Source organism: Spermophilus citellus (genome assembly GCF_964194105.1).
Source record: "Spermophilus citellus genome assembly, chromosome: 3".
NCBI classification, from domain to species: Eukaryota; Metazoa; Chordata; class Mammalia; order Rodentia; family Sciuridae; genus Spermophilus; species Spermophilus citellus.
In genome coordinates, this window is record NC_138184.1 from 158,360,693 (window position 1) to 158,387,870 (window position 27,178).

At 40.1% G+C, this 27,178-nt stretch overlaps 1 long non-coding RNA gene across 1 annotated transcript in view; it reads left to right on the plus strand.

The window, feature by feature from the left end:
* Positions 1-7,468: 7,468 nt before the first annotated feature.
* LOC308643996 overlaps positions 7,469-27,178 on the plus strand; it is a 117,857-nt gene continuing 98,147 nt past the window's right edge. The window contains exon 1 of the long non-coding RNA XR_014020880.1: positions 7,469-7,525. This is a non-coding gene — a long non-coding RNA (uncharacterized lncRNA). The remainder of the gene's footprint in view (positions 7,526-27,178) is intronic.

A 27,178-nucleotide genomic window follows, 5' to 3' on the forward strand; every position in this document is an offset into this window, starting at 1 on the left:
TACAGAGCCATAGTAACAAAAATGGCCTGGTAATGGCACCAAAACAGATATGTAAACCAATGGTACACAAAGACAAACACACATAAATACAGTTATCTCATACTAGACAAAAACACCAAAAACATTCATTGGAGAAAAATAGCCTCTTCAACAAATGGTGCTGGGAAAACTGGAAATCCATATGTAGCACAATGAAATTAAACCCCTCTCTCTCACCCTGCATGAAACTCAACTCAAAGTAAATCAAAGACTTGGGCACTAGAACAGAGACCCTGTGCCTAATAGAATAAAAAGCAGGCCCAATTCTCCATCATGTCAGATTAGGCCCCAACTTCCTTAATAAGACTCCTAAAGTGCAAGAATTAAAATCAAGAATCAGTAAATGGGATGGATTCAAACTAAAAAGCTTCTTCTCGGCAAAAGAAATAATCAGTGAGGTAAAGAGAGAGCCTACAGAATGGTAGCAAATTTTTACCACCTGCATATCAGACAGAGCAATAATCTCCAGGATATATAAAGAACACAAAAAACTCAACACCAAAAAAACAAATAACCCAGTCAATAAATGGGCTAAGGAACTGAACAGACAGTTCACGAAAGAAAAAAATCCACAATAGATCAACAAATATATTAAAAAATATTCAACATCTCTAGCAATTAGAGAAATAAAAATCAAAGCTACTCTAAGATTTCACCTCACTCCAGTCAGAATGGCAATCATCAAGAATACAAGTAACAATAAATGTTGGTGAGAATGAGGGGAAAAGGTACACTCAAACATTGCTGGTGGAACTGCAAATTGGTACAAACTTTATGGAAAGCAGTATGGAGATTCCTTAGAAAACTTGGAAAGAAACCCCCATTTTACCCAGCTATCCCACTCCTCTGTTTATACCCAAGAGGCTTAAAATCAGAATACTACAGTGACAAAGCCACATAAATGTTAATAAGCTCAATTCACAATAATTAAACTATGCAACCAACCTAGATGCCATTCAACTAAGGAATGGATAAAGACAATCTGATATATATACACAATGGAATATTACTTGGCCTTAGAGAATAATAAAATTATAGCATTTGCAGGTAAAGGATAGAGCTGAGAATATCATGTTAAGTGAAATGAGCCAATCCCCAAAAAACCAAAGACTGAATGTTTCCTCTGATATGAGGATGCTAACTCACAATAAGGGGGTGGGGGCTAGTGAAGAATAGAGGTACTTTGGATTAGGCAGAGGGGAGTGAAGAGAAGCTAGGGGATATGAGGCTAGGAATGATAGAAGAATGAATCATATATTACTGTGTGCACATATGATTACAAGACCAGTGTGATTCTATATCATGTGCAACCAGAAGAATGAGAAGTTATACTCCATTTATGTATGATGTATCAAAATGCATTCTACTATCATGTATAACTAATTAGAACAAATTAAAAAATCCAAAACTAGATAATAAATCCATGGATTGTATACATGAAAAATGGAGCTAATAAAACATATCCATCTTGCCAGGCTCAGTGGCACATGCCTGTAAATTCAGCAGCTCAGGAGGCTGAGACAAGAGGATCATGAGTTCAAAGTCAGCCTCAGCAATATAGAGAGGCACTAAGCAACTCAGTGAGACCCTGTCTTTAAATAAAATACAAAAAAGGGCTATGGATGAGGTTTAGTGGTTGAGTGCCACTTAGTTCAATCCCTGGTGCCCCACCCCACCCACCAGGAAAACAAAAAGAAATATATCCATCTTGAAGAGATGTTAGGAAGACAAATGTGGAGAGAAGGTTGTACCCTGCTCTGAGTTACTTGATGATGTATAGAACAGCAGTTTTCAGGTTGTGCCTAGCCCTAAGTTACTCTACTTTATAAAGTAGCAGTTTGCACTGAGCTACTCCATTTTAAGTACAAGTTCTAAGGTAGAATGACTTGTTAACGTGTCTGGAAAAATAGATAACTACCAGATGTTGGACATACAGAAGTCATTGAAAAGGAATAACCAACCCCCAGCTGCATAGCACAATCATAAGGCACAAATTGGAAAATAAATTAGTCATGCTAATAAAAAATGACCACCTGTGAACTTATTGAATTGAATCAGAAGCTCATGGATGCATGGACATATCTGACTCACATCAGAGAAACCAGGCTCATGAGCCTATTAGACACACCAGGCCACCACATGATGCACCCCCTTCACCTAAAATACACAAAAGGAAGGAAGCTGAGACAGTGTTACAGAGTTGATCTTATCAGACCCTCCAGAGAACACGTTGGGAGGTTGAGTTAACAGGCGACAAGAAACTCCTAACTCCTATCCCAGAGGCTTCAGCTCAGCTCTGTATCCCTGCTTGACATGACCTCTTTGGAAACCACTTGCTGTTGCAGACTCTCACCTTGAACAAATTCAACAAGAGTTCCATACCTTCAACAAGTTCCTAAACTGTTGGGTTATCTCATCTGACCATCTGCAGTCACTCTTTTGCAGCCATCTGTATCAGCCCTCCTCCTTTGTTCTGCCTCTTTAACTCTGTGGCCACTGGTAACCCTTTCTTAGATTGGGTAACTTCTAAATCATTGTGTAAAGAGTGATATGCAACTTGATATTCTAGATATTAGTAATTAAGACTGGAGTGGAATAAAAAGAACTTGTAACTGCCCTGCTCATGCCTACCAAGTAAACCAAAATACTCTGAGGTAGCTTATGAACGTATTGTTATTCAGTAAATTCTGATACTGCAGAAAGATACACTTTCCACAGGTCTATAGCTGGCTCAGTGAACAGTGTCCTAGTTAGCGCTTACATTTCATACAGGACCAACGACCTTAGTTACCTGGATTTTCTACCAATGGCATATTGCTTTCCTCCCTTTATCCTTCTCTCCTCTAAACCCTTTGGCCTAATGTTTGCTTTTCATTTTCTTCACTTTCTCCTGCATATGATCACCTTCTGGTTTTGTTTAATCTCAACAAACCATTTCTAATCTCTGCCAGGCAGTATCGACTACAGGTTAAGTACCTGTCCGTCCAAAGTCTTGAGTGAGAGTCTCAGTCCTTGAGCAGTTTAACATCTACAAGCCTCTGTCTTCTCTTCTGCAAATGGAGATTTGGTCAGCTTGTGGTCAGCTTCTGAGAATTAGTGCGGTGTCCGTGTAAAGTTCTTCACACAACGTTGGCACCTAGAAATTGCCAATAAATCTTAATAATTATGGGACAATGCTACCAGATAAAGCAGCTGGCATCTGCCCAAAGCCTGAACAGTGCCAACTGCTGGCTCAAGTAAAAAAAACAAAAGTGATAAAGGAACATTGAATACTGGGATGTGTTACACACAGCCCTTCTAGAACAACCTTTTACTACACAGACCTAGAATGAACCAGGAGCTAGAAGGAGAGCAGTCCAGTTTTAACAGCAGTCAGCCTTGCCTGGGCCTCTTGGGGTTGGCCTTCATAATAATAGGAAGTGATGAGTCACCTGCCCCTGGGTGGGGACAGGATTGAAATCCTCCGTGGCAGGCCTCACTGCAGAGCATTCCAGGGCTTACTCTGTCCACTCTGGTCTCCTGACCCACTTACAGCTGACCTTCTCTTTGTCTCCAGTCCCTTTTATGCTTCAATCCCCTGCCCATTGATCTAGCTGGTTATTTTCCTTCTCTGAGCAGCCTCCTGATCTCAAATGAGCAGGTGCCCTTACAGATACCTGGGAGTTTCCACCTTCAAATCCAGGGATGCTCTGAGCAGGAACAAGCACAACCTCTTTCCTAGGACACTTCTCTTGTTCTTCTTTTAGAAGAGTTAAGTGAGGGGGAGGAGGAAGCAAATAAAAGAACTGCACAAAGTAGAAATAGAAAAAAGGGAAGCTATGGGAGGGGGTTAGATGTGTTTTCCAGAAGATGGAGTGTAGCTCCTTTCTTAATCTGATCTTATCTGTGCCATCTAAAGCTGCTGCCAGAGTTATAGGATGGCTTGCCATCTATTCTCTGATAAAGATTCGCCCTATAATAAATAAAACTTTTGGTAACTTATTGACCCTTGGTCTACTGTTGGACTGTGAGATGAGTGTCTTGTTCTGATGTTTAGGCTGCACAGCTCTGTGGCAGACAGCAGGTGTCATGAGTTACAGAGATATTTAACACTGGAAGAAAAGAAGCAACACAGGAAGTTCCTTTGAGCATCCTCACTAACTGAGGAACCTGGATTGGCAAAAATACTTCAATCCTCATGTTTTAGTCAGCTTTTTCACTGCTGTGACTAAAAGCCCCGACCAGAGCAATTGTAGAGGAGGAAAAGTTTATTTGAAGGCTCACAGTTTCAGAGGTCTCAGTCCATAGACAGCTGGCTCCATTCCTTAGGGCTCCAGGTGAGGCAGGACATCATGGCAGAAGAGTGTGGCAGAGGGAAGCAGCTCATATGATGATCAGAAAGCACAGAGAGGCCAAGCTCAGCTCACCAAATATATATATGCCACAAAGCCACGCCCTCAGTGCCCCACCTCCTCCAGCCACATCCCACCTGCCTTCAGTTACCACTCAATTAATCCCATCTGGCGATTAATTCACTGGTTGGGTTAAGGCTCTCATAGCCCAATCATTTCTTCTCTGAACCCTCTTGCATTGGCTCACACATGAGCATTTGTGGGACACCTCACATCCAAATCATAATACCTGAAGTCTTGAGTATACTACTTTCAGCACCATGTTCCTGTGTTCCTTTTTAAGTCTCACTTCCTATTTTCTAACTTGTGAAATGTGGAGTGGTTAGAAGCCTTAGGCAGGAGGCTGAGTGCTCACAAATGCTTCCTCTGTCCTTCTTCTCCCCTTGCAACCCTGACCACAGCCTTTGCAAGTGACAGGATGTGGGAGGGTCTGGGTGGTTCAGAGAGCAACAGCCATCATGTTGGCCACTTCTTTCCCTCTTGGGTACCAATCTCTGAGATTCCACTCTCCCAGCCAATGGCAATTTCCTATCCTGCAAGCGATGCAAACAATAGCCATCCCATTGTGGGGGCTCACACCACTTGGCTGTGACACCATTCCCCAGGCTAATCACAGGAGTGGATGTGGCTTGGTTGAATGTTTCCTGCATCCTTGCTCCAGCAGAAAATGGGGCTGCTCTCTGGCTCACAGCGGACACTGTTGGCCCTTCCCCTGATCTCAAGATTGTTCTTCTTGGCCAACACTAAAAGGTTTGTTATCTGCCCACCAGATCCCAAAAGTGTTGATCAAGTCTTCAGTTTCAATTTTTTGTTACATTTGTTTCTGGCTGACTTGTTGTTGTTAGGCCCTGGGTCTATGTGCTCATGTTAATTCTTTGATTTATTTTGCTTTTTGTTATGAGTTTTTATTGAGAATCAGGACAGAATCATGGAAGGAAAACTGAAAATTTGTAACTATTAAAGATTATATAAATTGACTTATTAACATTTCTGACTATAAAACTACTATAAAGTCATTTTACATGATCTAATAAGTCTGGGAAAGTTTAATCACCAAGTCTGTGAAAGCACAATAATCTTACCACCCAAGAAGAGCACTTTTGTATATTTCCTTCTGATGTTATTTACCTACAGTTTTTAGTAAGAAGAGTGAGCTTATTTTTATTAATTCTCCCATTGGTGAAGCACTGACATTGTGCTGGGGGTGTAACATATATATTTGCTAATATTTCCAACAACATAGAAAGCTAATTTCTGCTAACATTGTGGAAAATGAGTCCCAGGAAGGTGAGTTAGCAATTTCTCCAAGCTGGAATCCAAATCCACATTTGTCTGACTCCTAGAGCAAAACTTTTAAAAGGTGGACTCTAAACTGAAACCTTTTAGTGTCTTTTACAAAAAAATGAAATGCTGAAAGAAGGATGTAGGGCAAAGGATGCTATTCTTAGTGACAGTCAGATCTATCATTAAACTAGTCTTACTAAAAGAAATCTCTTTATCTGTATATATAGCCATTTTTAAAGAGAGATTTATTTTTCCATGTGTCCCAAATATCATTTCCTGTTCTTGTAAGCCCACTAGAAAGGAATGGAGAGATACCTCTTGAAAGGCTCATAAAGCAGCCCAGTCGGAAGTACAGTGAGAGAGAGTAAATCTTTGGCAGTTTGGGCCACTTTCAGCACAGTATGAGCCTAGGCAATGTCTTGGCTGCTGGGAACTGCCAGCTGCAGATAGTGATAGTGGCAGGGTCCAGAGCTATTGGCCAGACATGAATAGATGTCAGTAAGGACAAAGGTGCAGTTGTAGCTCTGCTAAAAACATCTGGGCTCCAATAAAATATATATCAGGTGATCTCTGTACGAGCCTTGCACTAGCTTTGGGCATTCAAAGAAGTACATACAAAGAATGGCTTCCTTGCCCAGGGGAGTTTCATTCATTCAAATAATTTACTGAGCACCTACTATGTGCAGACATTGTTTAGACTGTTTGTATAAATACATCAATGAACAAAACAAACCAGGATCACTGCAATGTGGGCTGTGTAGGGGCAAAAGATAGACAACAGATAATAAATATAATTGAAGCAAGTTGTACAAATTCCACAGCCTTCCATGGTTCAGCAAGATTTACTGGGGAATTTTTCAAGGGCCTAGTCAACAAGAAGAGGCATGCAATATCCCAATCTGATATTCATTTTAAATTCCTTGGTTTCCATTTGTTTCCAAAGTCAGTTTGCTGTATTTCCTTTTTTCATTTCATTCCATTATTAGTAGCAGTAGTTTTTGAATTTGTAAAACATTTACATCAATCAATATATCTAGAGAAATGTCACCTCCAGTTCTGTCTCCTAAGCCCCGTTTTCCTTTCCCCTCTCAGAAACCATTTTTACTAATTTTTAATTTATTCTTCCAGAGCTTTTGCTTTGGGCAAAAATAAGCAAACATTATTTCCCCTCCTTTTATACACAAAAGATAGATTTCTATACATATCGTTTATCTGTTTATTAATCTAATCTTTTATTTGGAATCTTAGGTGTTCCTTTTTTTTTTTCTTTTTTGGGTGCTAAGGATCAATCTTAGGGCCTCTATCACTAAGTCACATCCCTTAGTTCTCTTCCTCCTCCTCCTCCTCCTCCTCCTCCTCTTTCTTCTCCTTCTCCTCCTCCTCCTCTTCCTCCTCCTCCTCCTCCTCTTTATCCTCTTCCTCCTCCTCTTCCTCCTCCTCCTCCTCCTTCTTCTTCTTTTTAACTATGTGGTACTGAGAATTGAACTCAGGGAACCTCTACCACTAAGCTACTTCTGCAGACTTTGTTATTTTATGTTGATCAGGATCTCACTAAATTGTCCAAGTTGGCCTCAGACGTGTGATTCTTCTACATCAGTCTCCTGAGTAACTGTGACCACAGGCTTCCCACAGCTGGGGCCAGGTGGGAGGAGGGGTTCTTTTTTACAGTTAAATCCATTCTCTACTTTTTTTGTATTTGTTAAGAGTTGCTTTGTGGCATAATATGTGGTCTATTTTAGAGAAGGATCCATGTGCTGCTGAGAAGGAAGTGTATTTGCTTGTTGAAGGATGAAATATTCTATACATGTCAGGTAGGTCAAAGTTATTGATTGTATTATTGATTTCTATAATTTCTTTGTTCAGCTACAATTAATCCGTTCTCTATTTTGTGAATACAATGTGGTTTATTTAACAAGTCCTCTACTGATGGATATTTAGATTATGTATAATCTTTTGCCATTATAAATACTTTCAGAATAAGTAATTCCCTGTTCATATTGTCTTTAGTTCGTAAAGATTCTTAAAAGTTAAAGTGCTAAATCAATAGGTAAGTGCAAATTCAAATATGGTTTTCTTTTTTTGTGATGGTATGGTGCTGCTGGGGATGGAACCCAGGGCACTGTGCATGCTAGATATTTTAGTTAGCTTTTTATCTCTGTGACTAAAATACATGACAAGAACAAATTACAGGAGGAAGTATTTATTTTCTCCAAGATGAGGCAGAACCTCAGGACAGAAAGATGTGGTAGAAGAAGGCTGCTTACTTCATAGCAGCTAGGAAGCAGAGAGAGAACGAGAAAGGAGACAGGGTCAAGATATCATCCAAGTCCAACCCCCAGTGGCCCACTTGCCTACAGTTACCACCTAGTAGTTCACTAATCCATCAAATGGATTAATCCACAGATGAGTTTACAGCTTTCATAATCTAATCTTTTCACCTCTGAACTTCTCTTCAATGCCTAACACAGGAACTTTTTAGGGGACATAAACATCCAAACCTTAACACTGGGCGAGCACTCAGTCACTGAGCTACAGCCTCAGCCTGCAGATGTAATTTTATTATTTAACCCAAATGATCCCCAAATGTGCCACTTTGCACTCCCACTGGCAGTGACAACAGCACATTTTCCACAACCTCACCAACAGGGTTTCTTAGCAATTTTATTTTATTTTTTTTAGTTTTGCCAATCAGATGGGTAAGCTTTTAGATGCTTTTAAAATTAAATGCTTTTAATTCATTTTTATCTTTTTTTTTAAATTTTATTTTTTTTAAATTATTTTATTGTTGGTTGTTCAAAACATTACATAGTTCTTATTATACCATATTTCACAGATTGATTCAAGTGGGTTATGAACTCCCATTTTTACCCCGTATACAGATTGCTGTGTCACATCAGTTACATTTCCATTGATTTACAAATTGCCTTTCTAGTGACTGATGTATTCTGCTGTCTATCCCATTCTCCACTGTCCATTTTTATCTTAATAGAAGCAAGATTAGGTAGGTTTTTAGATATTCAAGGGCCATTAAAATTTGTTTTTCTTTTCTGAACAAATAATTCATGGCATTCACGTATTATGCCTTTTGTGTGTGTGTGTGTGTGGGGGGATAGATCCAAAATAAGCTTTTATGTTCTTTTATTTTTTTACATAGTTTAGAAACAATTTTTCTCAGTGTAGAAAAAAAAAAAAACTTCTTTTAGTGATCACAAAACATGTGTATATTGGGAAGAACCAGCATCTCTGATGCCGCACATCTGATCCAGGAACACGGCAGCCTTCCTATTCCTGGGCTTCACAGGGCAGCTTTAACATTTTCCTGCTATCAAATTTTGCACATTTCTCTGTCCTCATTTAGCAAAACCACAACAGGATGCAGCTGAACATGGCTGGAGAAAAAGCCCACAGTCATGCTGATTGATTTTCAAGTTTATTACCACAAACCGTGAATGGTGCCTTAGTGCCACCAGACAGTCACACTCACTGGTCCTTTCATCTCCAGCTGCCTGGACAACTTTCATGCCTTCTCCTCTCTCTTTTTCCTTTCTTCTCACTCAGCCAATTGTCTTGTTTTCCTTAAGAGAACAAACAAAACAACAACAAAATAAGTCAAAAGAATTTCTGATGTTTTCCCATAGGATAATACTGCCAGCCAGCCACCCAAACTGAAATCTGTCCACACACTCTCCCTCTGGAAGAAAGTAGATTGACAAGGAGGGAGGTGGGAAGTAAAAATAAAAAATACCCTGTAGCTTTAGCATACCTAGGAGACAGTCAGTCATTGGTCAGTGTATGTGGGGGACTGGTTCCAGGACCCTGGAGAATACCAAAATCTTCAAATGCTCAAGTCCCTTCTATAAAACAATGTAGTATTTGCACACATTCCCCCCCCCCCATAATATCTAGATTACTTATAATACCTAATATAATGTAAACACTATGTCATTTAGGGAATAATGGCAAGAAAAAAAAAAGTCTGTACATGTTTAGTACAGACACAATTTTTCTTTGGAATATTTTCCACCTGCAGTTGTTTGAACCTGTGTCTGCAGAACCTGTGGATACGAAAGACTGTACCGATTTCAATTGAGATGTCAGAGGAGAAGTAGAAATCCAAGAGAAACACTTGCCCCAGAGCATACCCCAGAACACCAGGCTGTGAGGATTTCATGGGCAAGAGGAAGGAGTAGTGGGGTTTCAGTGGCAGCAGAGCTTCCAAACATCACTGGGGGGTCACAGCAGCAAGACAGGGGGTGCACAGACAGGCCTCAGGCTCTGCTCTGTTCCACTGTCCTTCCCAGGCCCTGCCAGGGAAAGTTGGGTTTGATGTAAAGATGTGTATTCTGTCTTGACCACTGCAGATGGACTGGAGGACACCTGAGAATGCCCGGGAGACAGCAAGCACAAGGGTCGCCTTCTTACCCATGAGGCTGAGGGGAGATGTGGGGCCTAGTTTCCATGGCTGAGGCCTTTTTCTGTATCCAGTTGATGAGGCTGAATGTAAATAAGCCTAAAGAGATGACACTCACACTGGGAAAACAAGACAAACACCAAGCAATTAATAACCTCGGCAGAATGGTGCACCTGGTGTTTACTCCTGATGGTGATAACTTACCTAATTATGTAGCAGAGACAATTCAGAAATAGTATAGTATATAATAAGCCTCCAATCACAGGATTCAGTGGGTAAATTCAAAAGATGTTGCAGAACAGACAGATGTCATGAACTGGAGCCATTGGGTCATGGATATCTTGATAAAAAGTCAGGGGGTGTAAAGCTAGATTTTTATCTCTGGCATAAAAGCTGTTCAGGAGGCATTTGCCAAACCCACCTAAAAATGAGCAGGATGTGGGTGTACGTCTTTGACCCATAAGAGTGTCTGACATGTTTCCAGGAAGGTCTCAATTTAGCCAGCAGAGGGCAAGAGAACACAAAAACCATTCCAAGATTTATAGACTTAGAAATGAATCAAAACTACAAATATGTATATCTTTGTGGGGGGTGACGGAGAAGCCATAAAAACAAGTATGAATGTGCTCTTTTGAAAGAGTTTGTTTTAAAACTACATGTCTAAAGCAGAGACTGATTTTCATTGGCATTACAACAAATTCTTGTCTTTCTATTAAAAAGATCATAATTTCTTTAAATAGTGCACACATTTCTCTAGATCCTTAAATGCTTAACAAAAATATGAGAATGTCAGAATGATTCAATATAGCATTTTAAGAAACATTTGTATTTGAAGATCCCACAGAAATAAGGATAAAGTCCTGAAACTGTAATAAACATGTAGCAGTGAAATAGAAATAGACTTCTTTAGAGAATGTGAATCTAGCTGGGTGTGGTGGCACACACCTGTAATTCCAGCCGCTCCGGAGGCTGAGGCAGGAGGATTGAGAGTTCAAAGCCAGCCTCAGCAACAGTGAAGCACTTAAGCAACTCAGTGAGACCCTCTAAATAAAATACAAAATAGGACTGGGGATGTCACCTATTGGTTGAGTGCCCCTGAGTTCAAACCCTGGCACCCCCACCCCCAAAAGTGAATCAACTGTAAATATAGTATGTAATGACATTCATTAAGTGGGCTAATGATTCAATCAAGTAAGAAGGAAAGGAGGTAGGAAGAGTGAGAGAAAGAATTGCCCTTTCCAATAGGTAGAGGACAGGAACAATGTCAGACCTAAGCAAAATGCTGAGGCCAGTGGCCATGCGTCAGCTCCCTCCTCTGTCATCACTTGCTCCTTTCATGTCATGTCTTCCCCCACCCTCACCCTTGCTAAAAGTGTACTCACTAGTCAAATGATGCTTTGAACCTACAGATCCAGAGAGAGAAATTGCAACAAGACTTCTCCAAGCATTTATAATGTGCTGTGTGGATGGGGTGTGGCTCAGCGGTAGAACACTTGCCTGGCACACGTGAAGCCCTGGGTCCCATTCCCAGCACCACGAAAAGAAAAAGAAAAAAAGTGCTGTCCACACTTAATTTGAAAATCTGCTGGACTGGAGGTATGAGAACAGGGATTCTGGCTTTAACACCGCATTATGTGGGTAAAACCTCTCTGGTTCCACAGTTGTCTCAACTAAAAATAAAGGTTGGTTTTTGTTTGTTTGTTTGGGGGATACTGGGTATTGAACCCAAGGTCTGGAACATTCTAAGTAAGCACTCCTCTACCACTGAGCTACTCCCATTCCTTTTAAAATTTTATTTTGAGACAGGGTCTTGCTAAATTGCCCAGGCTGGATTGTTCTTGAAATCTTCCTGCCTCAGGCTCCCTAGTAGCAAAATAAAGGTTTAAGCCTAGATGATCTCAAAGAATCCTACCTACTCAAAATTCCTAAGATACTATTCATTTTGTTCCAGGCTCAATAGTTTCCATCTCAGTTAATATGTGAGCTGATAAAGGAATAGGATGCTAGCCTCGCTGAAGAACTCAGTGACTTAAGATAGGACTCTTGAAGCAGGGTGTTGTGTTGCACACCCATCATCCCAGCAGCTGAGGAGGCTGAGGCAGGAGGATTTCAAGGTCAAAGCCAGCCTCAGCAACTTAGTAAGGTCCTGTCTCCAAATTAAAAAAAAAAAAAATGCTGGGAATATGGCTTAGTGGTTAAGCCCTCTGAGTTCAATCCCCAGTACCAAAAAAAAAAAAAAAAAAAAAAAAAAAAACAAAAACTCTTAAAGATCACTCTAAGAAATTAATCTCTATAATTAGCATTTCAGACCTAAAAGCAGGTAATGAGGAAGTCCATTTTATTTCATTTCATATGCTAGATGGAGGATTTTATGTCCTTCAAAATACACCTTTAGAGGCCTGCTTTTACACAACCTTAGGTTTTAATGAACTGTATTCCTAGGGTGCTATGCAATCACAGTAACAACTAAGAATTAATGGAAGAAAGGAAGGCCACATTTTAATACTCCTCCAGGCAGTGGGGTGAAGCAGCATTACCTACTTACTACCAGATTATTGGACATCTGTATCAGCTGGAATATGTCAGCTCTAACAGAATGTTCAACCACAGAAGCTTCAGCCTGCAGGAACAAAGCTTAGAACTAGACTCTTCCAGGTGTGGTCAGCTCTGGCTGGTATTGTCCACAGAATTAACATCACATGGTTTCAAAATGACTGCTGGATCCAGGCAGCCCAGCATCCCATAAAGTGGGTCCTGTGAGTGAGAAACACAGCTTTCTTCTCATGCAGCTCTTGTTCTTATTAGGAAGGGAAGTTTTTTTCCCCAACACACTTTCTCTTATATTTTATGGGCCATAACTAGATCATGTGCCTTCTCCAAGACCCCTTCTCCTGGTTTAAATCAGCCTTGGTTCATGCCTTGGGGCTGCAGGGGTATACTCACAATTGCTTATTAATACCACTGGGTACATTGCTGCCAAAAAAGTGAAAGGGAAACTTATTTTGTGGCCAATCAATCTTTTCTTTCAATAAGACTAGGGACAGTGTTTCTCTGCTAGATCAAAATAATAGCTGGATTTAAACCCAACCATGGCATGGAGAGGTATAAAATAAGAAACAGCTGTTGATAGAGATGATGACTCTTTTTCTTTCTTTCTTTTTTGTCTCATTGAATTGAAGTCACTTAACCTGAGGTAGTCTGATTTCTCTGCACACCAGGTTTTATAGATTTCCCTGGTGACAGTAATTTGTGAAGTGGTAATTGATTCACTACCAACTCACTGCTATTAATACAGGAGGAGAGTGTTTAATGCATTTTGGTGAATGAGAACCATAGAATAAGACTCAATGTGAAAATAGCTGGGTTTGCAGGGAGACATAGATTATGATCTAGGACACATGGTTTGCATTACAAATATTAGGAGACAAAAAAGCATATTTCTAAGACCCTTTATTCAGCACCATTCTATATTCCTAGGAATCTTTGGACCTGAGGGAAGATTAATATTTAAGAATAATTTGTAATGGCTTGAATAGAGAATATGGTAATAAGGCCAAGGTCAAGGACATGACCTTGTTTAGATTAGATTTTGTCACTGTTCCAAAGCCAAGCATATGCTACAGTCTCATCCAACCAGCATTGGCATCAATCATTCCCTTGATTACATGGAATCTGGGGAAAAGAGTAAGACTACATTAGCAAAACATCCCAAATGGAGGGGGGAAATTCAATTCAAATGTATACACCCAATGATAATATCTTTTTTTAAAATATCTTTTTAGTTATAGATGGACACAACATCTTTATTTTATTTATTTACTTTTATGTGGTGCTGAGGATCGAACCCAGTGCCTTATGCATGCGAGGCAAGTGCTCTACCACTGATCCACAACCCCAGACCCACCAATGATAATATCTGCAGATCATATTGTCTGTACACATTTCAAATAAATTTAAATGAACTAAAGAAGGTATTTTGAAGTGTATATGTTTTCTTTCCTGTTTTTCACATCTCCCCGATTCAATGAAGTTCTAAAAGATTAAAATGCACATTAATACCAGGTTCCAAAAGGAAGCCTGACATCTGAGCCTCAAACAAAACCATTGTTTGTTTCATTTTCAATGTGTCATAAGTAAGAGCAGACTCTGGCTTCTAAAACTCCTTTCTATTTGTGGGAAACCAGATATCCAGTGAACCAATGGGGGAAACACACACATGTGTTTTCCTTCTTTTGTCCCTGCTACTGCAGAATCATAGACAAAAGTCCAAATCTGGAGTTTAGGAGTTTTGTCTATGATTGCCTGGATTTTTCTACTTAAGCAATCTAGGTTCGTTTTTAAATATGCAAGCAGCACCCAGCTTATTTTTCCTATCTTCCCCCACCCCTGCCTTTTCTCACTTGATTTAACTCCATTATGTTCATCAGTTGAAGCTATTATAATAAGATCCCATAGACTCGACATTTATTTCTCACAGTTCTGGAGGCTGTTAGGTACAATAGCAAGGTACTGGCCAGTTATGTTCTGACTAGTATTTTCTGGATTTGCCAATGGCTGCACTTTTGCCGCATTCTCACATGGCAAAGAGACAGAAGGGCACCAATCCTGTTCATGAGGCTCTGACCCCAAGACCTAATCACCTCCCAAAGAGCCCACTTCCAAATAGGGGTAGGGTCTCAACATATAACTGTGGGAAAGACAAAATATTCAGCCTATGTGGTACCCACCATGTGAGTTTTAACAAACTTAATTTCCACCTTTTCTCCTCTGTTGCTTAGTTCATTGTGTTTCTCTTGCCCTTCTGTGGAAAGGAGAGTCTGTGTTGGACAGGCTGCCTGATTATTCCCAGGGCAGTGGTTGGAGATATGTCCTTGGGAAGACTTTCTTGGCAGACAAACAAGATGTATCTGTCCATTTCTGCAGCAGCCCAATAGAGTGCAGCACCGCACTGCTCACTTCCTCCTGGGACGGAACTCTCTGTGAGTTGTCCAATTAATTTCTTCTTTTGATTCTTTTGAAATGCATAACACGGTTCATTCTCGGCTTCTATCTGTTCAAGAATTTACAGCCAGAACTTTAGACAAAAGGATTTTAATTGCATGCTGATAAAATGTCAAAACTATTGTGCATAAAGTAACTGTGATTTTTTTATTTAACTATGTGTCCAGGATTATGGGATAGATTTGGCCTGTGAGTGAAATTCATTTTGTAACCCATCAGAAAATCTTCAGCCTATGAGCCAATTCTTATAATCTCCTTTAGAAGTCATTAGACCATGCCTTTCTACCTTTGGGATTGCAAAATAATACAATATGCTAAAATGAGTGGTGTGCAAATTCAGTTAACCCATTTTTAAGTAGAAGTAGTGATTTTTACCTCCCTGTGAAAATCTCAGTGATGAGTACAGGTTCTTGTTTGGGAAAGTTGCTTGTTTCACAGAGCACTGATGTGCATGCCTTCTGTTAAACCACAAAGAGCTGCTCTAGAAGGTCACCTTCTCTCACAAGCGTTTCCACATTAAAAGCGAACATCCAGGGAAGACAACAGGATGTGACTTGACTTTTAAGATCATCCAATGAAATAAAAAAAGGTTTGCTCCAAGTTAAGGCAGGGGTATTCAACCAAGGCATGGGCTATTCTCATTGGTACCCAGAATAATCAAGGTGGGCTACGGAGTTTCTAGAACAATGGTTAAGACACAAGCAGGATACCTAAAAACACAAAATCATCTTTGAAAAAGGAAATTGTCATTTCTTTTGAGGTGAGACAAGTTCTCTGGGGGAGCAGAAAGATACAAAAAGTTCAAGGCATTTGTCACCAACCTAAGCATAAGAGATATTTAAGAATATTTCCATTTGAGGTGGAACAAGTCCTCTTCAGTCACTTGCTTCCTCTTCTGACTCTTCTCTAGTTCATGTTTGCCTCCAATTCCAAAAACCTGCTCAACAAGTCTAAAGTTACAAAACAGAAGCAAATACCCAACTTTTCTCATTACCAAACCACAAGACTCCTACTGTTGGGTTCTTTCACAGGGAGCCTGGACCCCTTGAGGAACTCTCTTTCCTCCTAGACTCTCCACAGGTTGCTGAAGCTGCTTCCTTATTCTGGTTAATGGGATCTCAGATGAGCCTCCACATCACATAACTGCACTCCCTGGCTTTACAGGCACTGGGTGTTATGTCTTCCCACAGGCAGGGGCTGTTCCTCCCTGCCTGTGTGTACTCCTCAAGTTGTCAATGCAACTAAAAGCGAAAAGAAGGTATAGCTGTCCATGCAAGATCAAGTTAAATGTTTAAATAAACTTCTTTATTGAAGTTTAGCATACATACAAAAAGTTTTAAAAAATTATTAAGAGTGAAGAAATACTGTCAAGGAGACTGGTCAATGAAAACTTTGAAAAAAGGAGCCGTCAGCCTACAGTGAAATGTCTCATTGGAAGAGATGCCAGGGAGGGGTCTGACATAGGACTCCTAGAGTTTGAAGTGTCAAAAGATAAAATCACAACAAATTTAGTTTGTTTTTAACTAACTTTTTTTTTATGAGATGGAGTCTGTCTGTTTTGTTCAAGCTGGTGGGCTAGACAAACTTGTGGGCTCAAGTGATCCTGCCTTAGCCTCCAAAGTAACTGGGACGATAAGCAGGTGCCACCGTGCCCATTTCTAAAGATATTAATTGGCTTTTATTTGCAGTTTTAGAATCAGGCAACAATTATTCCATAAAATAGAACGAGTGTTTTGTTTTTGTTTTATGGTACTGGGGAGTCAAAGAATGAAAGTGTTCGGATGAGCAGAGCAGAGGAGTTTGGCTGTATAGGCAGAAAAGGGTTGAAGAAAGCAGAAACAACAAAAAGCAGGTTGATCATCTTAAAGTTCCTTTCATGGTAAAATTTAAAGCAGAGGAGACAGCATGCCAGCTAAAACTGGCTTGTCTGAGGATATGGTTATTCCTCCCTCTCTCTTGCTCTCTCTCCTGATCTCTGAAGGTCAGATAAACAGCTCAGCTGGTGGCATAGACTGTCAGTGTGAACAACTCCATTTTGGTTTGGTTTGTTGGGCCTAATGCCACAGCTCAGTCCAAACCAATGGCTTCTTATACATTTTATTTAAGAGCATAGAAACTGGTACCTGTTATCTCCTGGGACTGGCCAGAACAAGAACAGAGAACTACAATGGATGCAAGCAGCACTTCTAGCAGTGGTGGACAAGGGTGCTTGTTTCCCATGGGCCAAACTGACACTACAGAGGGTCTTCAGGCTATGATCATCTTCACAGGACCCTGCTCAAGAGGACTCCTGCTGGGATGAGAAGACCTCTAGGTGAGGTCTCTGGAATAGAACCTGAGAGGGAGTCATAAGAAATCAGACAGTACAATACCTGGGTCAGAAAACAAGTCTAATGAGAAGTCTCTTGGATAGCAGGTGTCCTCAGAAATGCCTCAGGCTGGCATGCAGGCACTCTCCAAAACAAAAGGCATTTGATATCTAAGAACTACAGACAGTATCAGCTAAGCTAAAAGGCAGGATGTTCTTTGCCTGCCATTCTGTTCCACATCAAATCCTAGAAAGACCAAATGTCCCTCCCCAGTGCTTCTCTGCAGAACTGCAGGTCAGGGCTGGGTACAAGGGTGAAAGTAGAAATATGAAGTGAAGGCATCATCTGGGCTAGATTCTTTAAATGCCTGGAAACAAGACTGTTGTAAGAGAACTGAGGGAGACCAGAGACAGATGGTGTGTGTCCAAACATCTACAGATCAAGAAAGGAAAATCTGAGGGAGCTCATTCCATATACAGTTATATATAAGTTGACTATTCAAAGTCAATGAAAATAAGACTATTGGACGCCACAAAGTTGCTGTGCAGCCTGGGGCTTCTTGATTCTTAGGCAGGAATTTGAGTGAGATGGAGAAGCTTTTTAATTAAAGTCAGAAGAGTAGGGTATCATCAAGTTCTATCTGAAACTTCAAAGCAGGAAAGATTTAAAATGACAGCTTGGATGTCCTAATCATCCTAAAATGGCAGAGTGTTGAATATAGTGTAGGTTTTCTCCAGAAGCTTCTTAAGTGGGAATCATCTGCCTCGTGGGTTATCACTTTCTACTCAGCCATATCACACTGCACCCAGAGTCCAAAATTTCATTGCAGGGGCCTCTGTGTCAAAGGCATGCAACCCAAAACTAATATAAGAATTGTGAGCAGGAGAAAAAGGAGATTTGACACCTGCCATGTTGAGTTTGAAAGAGACTTCAGAAGTCCATTTTGAATCCCAATAGAAGTCATTGTGTGTGCTTCCAGATGGGCACACCCAGCCGCTGTGTGGGCATTAAGGTGGGTTTTGTTAGGAATCTTTGTATTTTTTCTTTGTATTAACCTTTTTATCAAAGTGACTCCTAGATGTCTTTTCAGAGAGACAGTTTCCCTAAAGCTTAATGGGCTAGGTCATTCCCACTGGGGAGTTCCCTCTCCTTGAAATTTCCAGTGTCAATGAGTAAATGATTTCTTACATTTGAAGTTAGATCTCAAAGGTGGGCTGAGAGGAAAGTAGAAAATGTAATTGCATGTGTTAGAGCCTTGTTCTCCTTGGACTGCATTTTAAGGAAGATAAATGTTCAGAATTAGCATGTGAAAGTGAATGAGAGGGATTATAGCTTCCAGTCCATGATGAGGTTGGCCAGAGAGGTAGGGAAAAAGCTTAGTAAATCTAAACAGGCCAAACAGAATTTGATTTAATGATTTTAAGAGTTTGTTTCAAGGTCCCTTAATTTCCACATTTCCTGTTGGTCTTAATTGGGATTTTGAATGTCCCTAAAGGCACATGTGTTGAAGGCTTGAGGCCCAACCATGACACCATTGGGAAGTGGTAGGACCTTTAGTAAGTGGGGCCTAGTAGAAGGAAGGTGGGTCCTTGAGGGTTTTCCCTAGAAGAGAATATTGAGATATGGGGACCCTGACTTCTTCCTGTCTCTGTTTCCCCACCCTCCCTCTCTCCTCTGTCTCTCTCTGTCTCTCTCTCTCTCTCTCTCTCTCCTGTTCTGCTTCCTAGCTGCCATAAGTGAACAGGCCTCCTCTGCCATGCATTTCTACCATGATGTACCATGCTGCCACAGGTCCAAAGCAACAGGGCCAAGTAACCATGCACTGAAACCTCTAAACCATGAGCCAAAGTAAAATTTTCATCTTTTAAAGTTTATTTATCTCAGGAATTTGTTACAGCAATGGAAAGCTGATTAACACACTCCATATAACCAACTTGGAACTCCCAAGGGATATGGGGGTTTCTGGTCTCATGTCTTCTTGGCCTTTGAGGGCAAATGGTCAAGAATAACAAAGCAGAGACCTTTTGGAGTATACAACTGATTTGTTTTTCTCGTGAGTCATTCAACATCTTCAGGATTTCTTTATTGAAAACTGTGGGGCACAGTTTTAAAATATAAGAACATAAGACCAAAACTCCTTGGTGATAGTTCTGTGAAGTAATATCTGAAACCTCACATTCCTCTAAGAGCTTTGCCTCCCACTTCTTGTTCTTATTTTTCATAGCATCTGTAGCATATCTCAAGAGTAGGCATAAAAAATAAACTCCTTCCATGCTCTTTAGAAGACTCCTTTCACAACCTACAAGGAAGATTTACAGCGGCAATGTAAAATGGGCCATCCATCCTAACTAATGTTCTGTCTTCAGGTGCAAGGGTTACCCACCACCATTGCTACAGGAACTCTGAGCTGATTTACTTTTCATTGGTAGCAGTGAGAAGTTTAAACTGATCCATTCAGTACTCTCATAAGGAGTATATTTTGCAAAGCAGCCAGCTAAGCTTAGAAGTGTAATCAATCCCTGGAGGGGAACAAATCCACATGGATAAAGAACAATAATTATAAATAACATTTATTAAATTCTTGATATGTGCCAGCCTAGTGCTTTATTCACATGCATAACTGCATTTAATCATTGCAGTAGCTTAACGAGATAAGAACTATCATATCTCTCCTTGCCAAGAATGAGGAACCCAAGGCCCAGAGAGGTCAGGTGTCTATTCCAAAGCCAAACAGCTTACAAGGCTACCATCTGGTGCTGCCCAGCAGGACGGTTGTTTTGCATTAATTAACACAGTGTTCCCAGTAATGGTACTTGCCACACACACCAGTTTGCTATGATATATGCAACTCTAAAATTTCCCCAAATGCCTACCCCTTCTGCCAAGTATTTAACCTTCTGAAAACAGCATAACAAAGATGGGTGAGTCTGATTTTGTCAATGAAAATCTTGAGAGTGAATTCGAGGTGCCAGTTCATATTTCTGAATGTGTACTGTCCTGTTTGACTCTTCTTCAAGTGACAACTAAAGCTGTATATCTTAAGAATGGGTCAGTTATCAGTTCCGTGTATTTTCTTTTTAAAGCAAATGAAAAGTCCAGATGTGTTCAATCCAGATTGTAATTGAGTTCACTGCTGAATTTCCTCTGAAGATGATATATTTTTTCCTGCCTTTCAAGGCCCATTCTTCCTTCACTGCTGGTTGGATCCTGGCAACATTCACCCCAAGTACTAAGCCAGTCTCCTCACTCTGCCCGTGTGAGGATTCATTCTTTCCTTAAATCTCCCACTGTCCATGTCACCCAACCTGGGCTTGGGGTGGGGAACTGGCACCACTTTAATCTTTCATTTTTTGGTACTGAGATTGAGCCCAGGGACACCTAACTACTGTGTCACATCCCCAGACTTTTCAATATTTTATTTAGGGACAGGGTCTCGCTAGGTTGATTATGGCCTCACCAAATTGCTGAGGCTGGCTTTGAACTTGTGATCCTCCTACCTCACCCTTCTGAGCTGTGGGGATTACAGGCATGTGCCACCGCACCTGGCAGAATCAGGCCTATTAAAATCAGATTTCTGCAACAAGGTGGAATAAAAGGCAAGCCATTCGGGTCAGGTTGCTATACTTAGTGTAGGGAAATCTTAGGTTTAAGAGAAACAAGTTTTGCAGAATTTAATGTTGGTGGGGCCTATAGCCAGAATAAAAGTGAAAATTATCTTTTTTCTTGTTTTATAATGTTCTATTAAAATTAAAAGGAAAAATACTAATTATAATAAGTAATTGTCAAACATTTCTATTATGATGAAAACATATCCCACAAAATTTACCATCTTGACGATTTTTAAGGGTACAAAATAGCAGTGTTAACTGTATGCACCTTAATGCACAGTAGATCTCTGGACCTTTTCCTTCTTGCAAAACTGAAACAGCAACTCCTTGTTTTCTGTACACCCAGCCTGTGATAACCATCATTTTACTTTCCATTTCTGATGGTTTGACTGCTTTAGATACATTATATAAGAGGACTCTACTAGGGCTGGGGCTGTAGCTCAGTGGTAGAGCACTTTCCTAGCATGTGTGAGGCACTGGGTTCGACTCTTATAAGTAAATAAAATAAAAGTTTATTAACATCTAAAAATAAAAAAAGAGGACTCATCCAATATTGGGCTTTTTGTGACTGACTTATTTCACTTAACATAATTTTCTGAAGATTCTTTCATGTTGTAGCATAACTATCAAAACATTAAATCAACTACATAAAGCTAATGTTTTAACTTAGTTCTTAAAAATGTTATTAGCTCTCAATGTTTTCATAAAAAACAAAATTACAATATTTCCTAGACATGCAAATGAGCTCTCCAGAGTTCCTTTCAAAGAGAAAAGTCTCCAGGAAGTATGTAGTTATCTGCAGCCTCCAGGCAAGGCAAATCTAGAATTTGCCTGCATGTGCAAGCTGAGGCTATACTCTTTCCAGTAAGCTCTTGTTAACAGGCTTCAAAGCAGGAGCACAAGGGCCTAACCATTTCTATTTAACACAAGACTTCTGTACTGGTGATATTTGCTCCTGAGATCCTTGTGAGGTTGGCCAAGAAATTCTCAGGGATGTATTGCAGTCCAAGGCTCTGTTCGCCCCAATTCTCTTCTTTCTTCTTCCTTCTCTTTCTCCATTCACAGGTGTCAGATCTGCATTGTGGTCTGAGGTTTTTCCAGCACACTGCTGATCCCTCTTATGATTGTCTTTTTTAGGCATTTTCCAAATCAACCTCTTGAAATTCTGACATGGAAAATTATTTTTCTTGCAGAAACCTCAGTGGAAAGGTCTTGTAATACAGGGGTATTAGGTAGAATCCTCAAAAGTGGGCCACATTAGCAGTAGGGCTAGATTATCCCTATCCTGAAATCAATTCTGGACCTACCCTAACAAAAATTAAAGAGAAAAGTGAAAAATTCTAACTGGTTTCATAAAACTGTGAGCCCAAACTAACTGTAACATTATTGAAAGGAATACAATAAAACCAAACATTCAAAATGTAAATTTCACAATGTCCAACATCCAATCATAAATTACTAGGCATGCAAAGAAGCAAGAAAATGTTCTCATAATCAAGAGAAAAAGAGTATTTTAAACAAACCCTCTAGAACCAGAAGTGAAAAATATTTGTTACACTATACTAGAAAACTATCCATGGAGCTCAGGGACAAAACAAACAAACAAATAAACAAAAAAAGCTCACAGAGCATCAATGATTGTAAGCAATATGTCAAGGAATCTAAAATATGCATAATTAGAGTCTCAGAAGAAAAGGAGAGATATCTGAAGACAGTAAAATAAAAATTTTTCCAAATTTGATAAAAACCTCACAGATCTAAGAATCACCCCCAAAATCCCAAGTGGAATACACACAAAGAAAATCACATTGATACAAATTATGAAATAGTATGCTCACACACACACACACACACACACACACACACACACACACAAAACACTTCCTACATTTTAGAAACTGTATATAACATTTAGCCCAATCTTGTCAGATATAAAATCAGCCAAATAAAGTTTATATTTTTGTTCATTGGTAAAAAAAGAAAAAATTGAGAGAAATGGGAATGAGGTTACTATTTAATTCACCAAAAGAGAATTTGCTAGATGAAATGTATTGAACCTATAAACAAAACAATATGTAGATTTTATAGGCTAAGTACCTGCAAGTAGGTCATGAAACCTAAATGATATTAAATACTTTCTAGACTATATTCATAGGATCTCACTTCCTTAATACCCAATATGAGTTTACTATGGGAAACAAAATAATTTATTAAAATTAAGACCACCTGACAATCATTTCAAAAATGGAAAACTCCAATGCATTGACATAGGAAGCCTCTGTGATAGCCCCTGATGATGCCCATTGTCTGTTGTTTATGACTTTGTATGATCCCTCCATTTGAGTGTGGGCTGGGCTTTTTGGCTCACAGGTAATGAACAGAATATGGTAGGCATGATAATATCTTGCTTTTGAGATTAAGTTATCAAAAAGACAAAAAGAACTGGCTTTTCTCCCCACACTACCTTCCCCCAATGGGTCCTATGGAAAGATAGCTGCCATGCCATGTGTTAGCCCTGTGGAAAAACCCAATTGTCAGGAAATTGAGAACTGCAAATAACCACAAATGAGCTTCTGAGCAGACCCCAGTATCACCATTGGTTGAGCTGTTAGATGAAACTACAACCTCAGTCAATAGCTTGACTGGAACTTTAAGAGACAGTTTGAGCCCACCCAACTGTGCTAGTCAGATTTCTGTTGCTATGACAAAATACCTGAGAAAACCCACTTAAAGTAGGAATTATTTATTTTGGCTCATAGTGTCTGAAGTTTCAGTCCATGATTGAGTTGTTCCACTACTATTGACCCATGGTGAGGTGGAGCATCATGGCTGAAAGGGTAGTAGCTAGGAAGTAGAGAGAGTGAGGAAGTGGTTAGGGATAAGAAGTATCTTTCCAGGGCATGTCCCCAGGGATCTGCTTCCTCCAACTTGGCCCCACCTCCTATACTTTCCACTCTCTTCCTATAATGCCATCAAATATGAACCAACCCATGGGTCAATCCACAGATGAGGTCAGAGCCTGTGAACATCACTGCACTGGGGACCAAGCCGTCAACACATGAGCCTTTGGGGGACATTCCAGATCTAAATCACGATACCGATTAAAGTATGTTTAGATTTCTGACCCATATGAATTTATTTTTTAAGCCTTTAAGGGTTGGGAAAAATTGTCACACAGCAACAGATAATGGTTATTTCAACCATTCATCAGTTTAAAAATCTCATTCAGGAAAAAGTGCTGAAGACCCTTTCTACATAAGAGAGGGGAAGAGAAGCTGGCTGACATCTTTGTGCACTAGGGTATTTTTATGGATCCATCAACAAGTGACAAACTATGACACATAGATTTAAAATTCGACCTCATGTATGATTCAGCAACGGGCAGTATAATACGGAGTCTATCAGGAACTAAAGCAACACCTTTATTACTAAACTCTCATTACCATTTTATAATCTTATGGAATTTTTATGTTCTATCAAAAGTGTTCCAGAGTAATATCTTTAATTGTGTATGTTAAGTTCAAGTTAAACAACATTCTGCCCACACAAATGGGTAGAATTACATGATGACCCACTAATTGTCCCCTTGAGCAGACTTGCCACAAACCTTTGGCCATCTGGATAAGACAGTATCTTTGGGACTAATAACCTAGAGCTCCCTGGGACCTAATAATTATAACAGACTAATATATATATAACTCCTGCTGGTTAAATAATAACATTTGTGGTGCAGCCATGAGACCAAGGGAGATAATGATTAAAATCACATCAGTAGAACAGTTTAAAGTTTATAATATTACCTGTCATTCACAGTAATATTTCTCACCAAAAATCTTGAGTGCTAGATGTTATTTTTATTATAAGCCCCTTTCACCTTGTGGTTTTGTTTTGTTGTTTGTTTGTTTTTGTTTTTGTTTTGTCATGTTATCTAGGACAGGATTCAGGGTTTTGATAATTCTAGAAATCAAGAAAAATTTGCCAGAAACAGAGTAGTTGTTGATTCCCTAAGTCATGAAATACCTGAGTAAAATGTAAATAGTTCCATCATCATGAGAAAAATCCTATTATCCTACCGTTTTCCCAGCCTACCCCTGGCTGGACCTCGAGATTGTTTCTATTCCACATTAATTAAGACACTTTTTTTTAAAAGTTGCTTTATTCCAGCTTAATGAGCCAAAATCTCTGAGCCAACGGCTACCTTTCCTACCAGCCCCATAAACAAAATTGACCATATCTGTTATGGGAAAAGACCAGCCAATGACATGGTAATGAGCGCCTCCTGTGGAATTTCTATCTCCTGCAGAAATTTATGGCCTCGTTCTCCGCAGCATCATAAGCCTCCTAGAAAAAGAAGCAGTAGGTAGTTTATTTCTGTCTGGAAATTGATGCGTAGCCAGGGGTAGCATGTGCACATTCACATCTGCCTACAGCAGGATGTAAAATGTGTCCATGAATCAAACATAATTCCAGTATTTTTACGTCGCAGAGTCAGGACCTGCTGTGCGAGGCCAGTTTTTATGGCTGGGCTGCACTCAGTTGGAACACGTGCCTTGCTCCGGCGCTGCCTTATTTCCTGGTCTGGATCTTCTCCACAGGTTCTTTTGGCTCTAATATTGTGAGATTTTGGACCCATGGAGTTGGTATTAGGAGTCCACCTTAAACTGTAGAAGCCTTGTGTTGGAGCCTTGTGTCATCTGATGTTTCTCATGGTGATTTGAGTGAGGAGAGACATGGAGGAATACTACAGTATAGCTCTGACTGGCAAGGGGTCATCAAAACTAGTTTTATAAAAGGCAATACCTGAATGAAAAAGAAAACAGGTTACAGAACAACATGTTGTTTTTTAGTATTTTGTTTTAGTTGTAGTTGGATACAATGCCTTTATTTTATTTTTATGTGGTATTTAGGATCAAACCCAGTGCCCCACATGTCCTAGGTGAGTGCTCTACCACTGAGCCACAACCCCAGCCCCAGAACAACATGTTTTGACAGAGATCACAAGTGGTGTCTCAACTTCCTTTCTCCTCTGTTTCTTTGATACTGGAACTCCCGATTTTAAGCTGAGCACATAGCCATCAGAAACAATATTTCTTAGTAGCTTGCCAAGAGATATGGTCACATGTTTAAGTTCTGGCCAATAAGATGTAAGCACAAGGCATTATGTGCAACATTTGGAAAGTGTCCTGCCGACTGGAATGCAGATAAGAAGACTGGAGCACAAGTAGCCATCCTGAACCATGAAGTAGAAATGATATGTGGAGGTTGGCAGAGCAACATGATAGAGGATCCCTTATTCCTAACACCATGGAATGTTAAAGCAGCCCAGCACTATCACTAAACTTTATTACATGATAGAGAAATAAAATGCTGGCTTGTTTAAATCATCACAATTTTGGATTTTCTATCACCAAAGAGTCTCACTGACAAAGTAGGTACATTTGTATCCCACTTTAATAAAATTATATAGCTGTTCATGCTACATGTGTGTGCACAAGTGCTTATAAAAGTTAGGGGGGTGTTGGGTCCGGCTACTCAGCCTCTGTTCTCTTATTGTAACATCATTCTGATTTCCTTATAGGAAATTTCGTCCTTCCCACCATCCCTGTGGGATGGTCAGTACAGGTGCTATTCTGTCTTGGTGGACTCAAGGGGATTCCTGGAGATTCATTTCACCATGTCCTTCTTTCACTGTCCTGTTTCACTGAAAGACAAGTGAGAGCTCCTTAAAGCTCAATCCTACATGCTCTCCATTTCTTGACCGTGCTCCCTCACAAAGGAACTGACCATCTGAACCGGCTTCAGCTACATCTAGAAACAGATGATTTACAAAATACACATCCAGCCGGGCCTCCTCTTTGAATTCTGCACCCATGGGTTGGTCAGCACTATGGTGGAAATGGGTGACACACTCAGATTGGGACAATAGGAGGGGGTAGGAGAGATGATAAGGGGTCATGTGGTATTCTGGAACTAGCAAGAGCACAGCCAGAACCTGGAAAAAAGAGAAGGGGGGCGGTGGGAAGAGGGGTAGGTGGGGAGAAGATGGCTGATGAGAGCCATAGTCTCTGGTTCAAGGACACAGCCAGCCCCGCAGCAAGCCCTGCAGGATGGGGACCAGGAAACAGACACACGCTG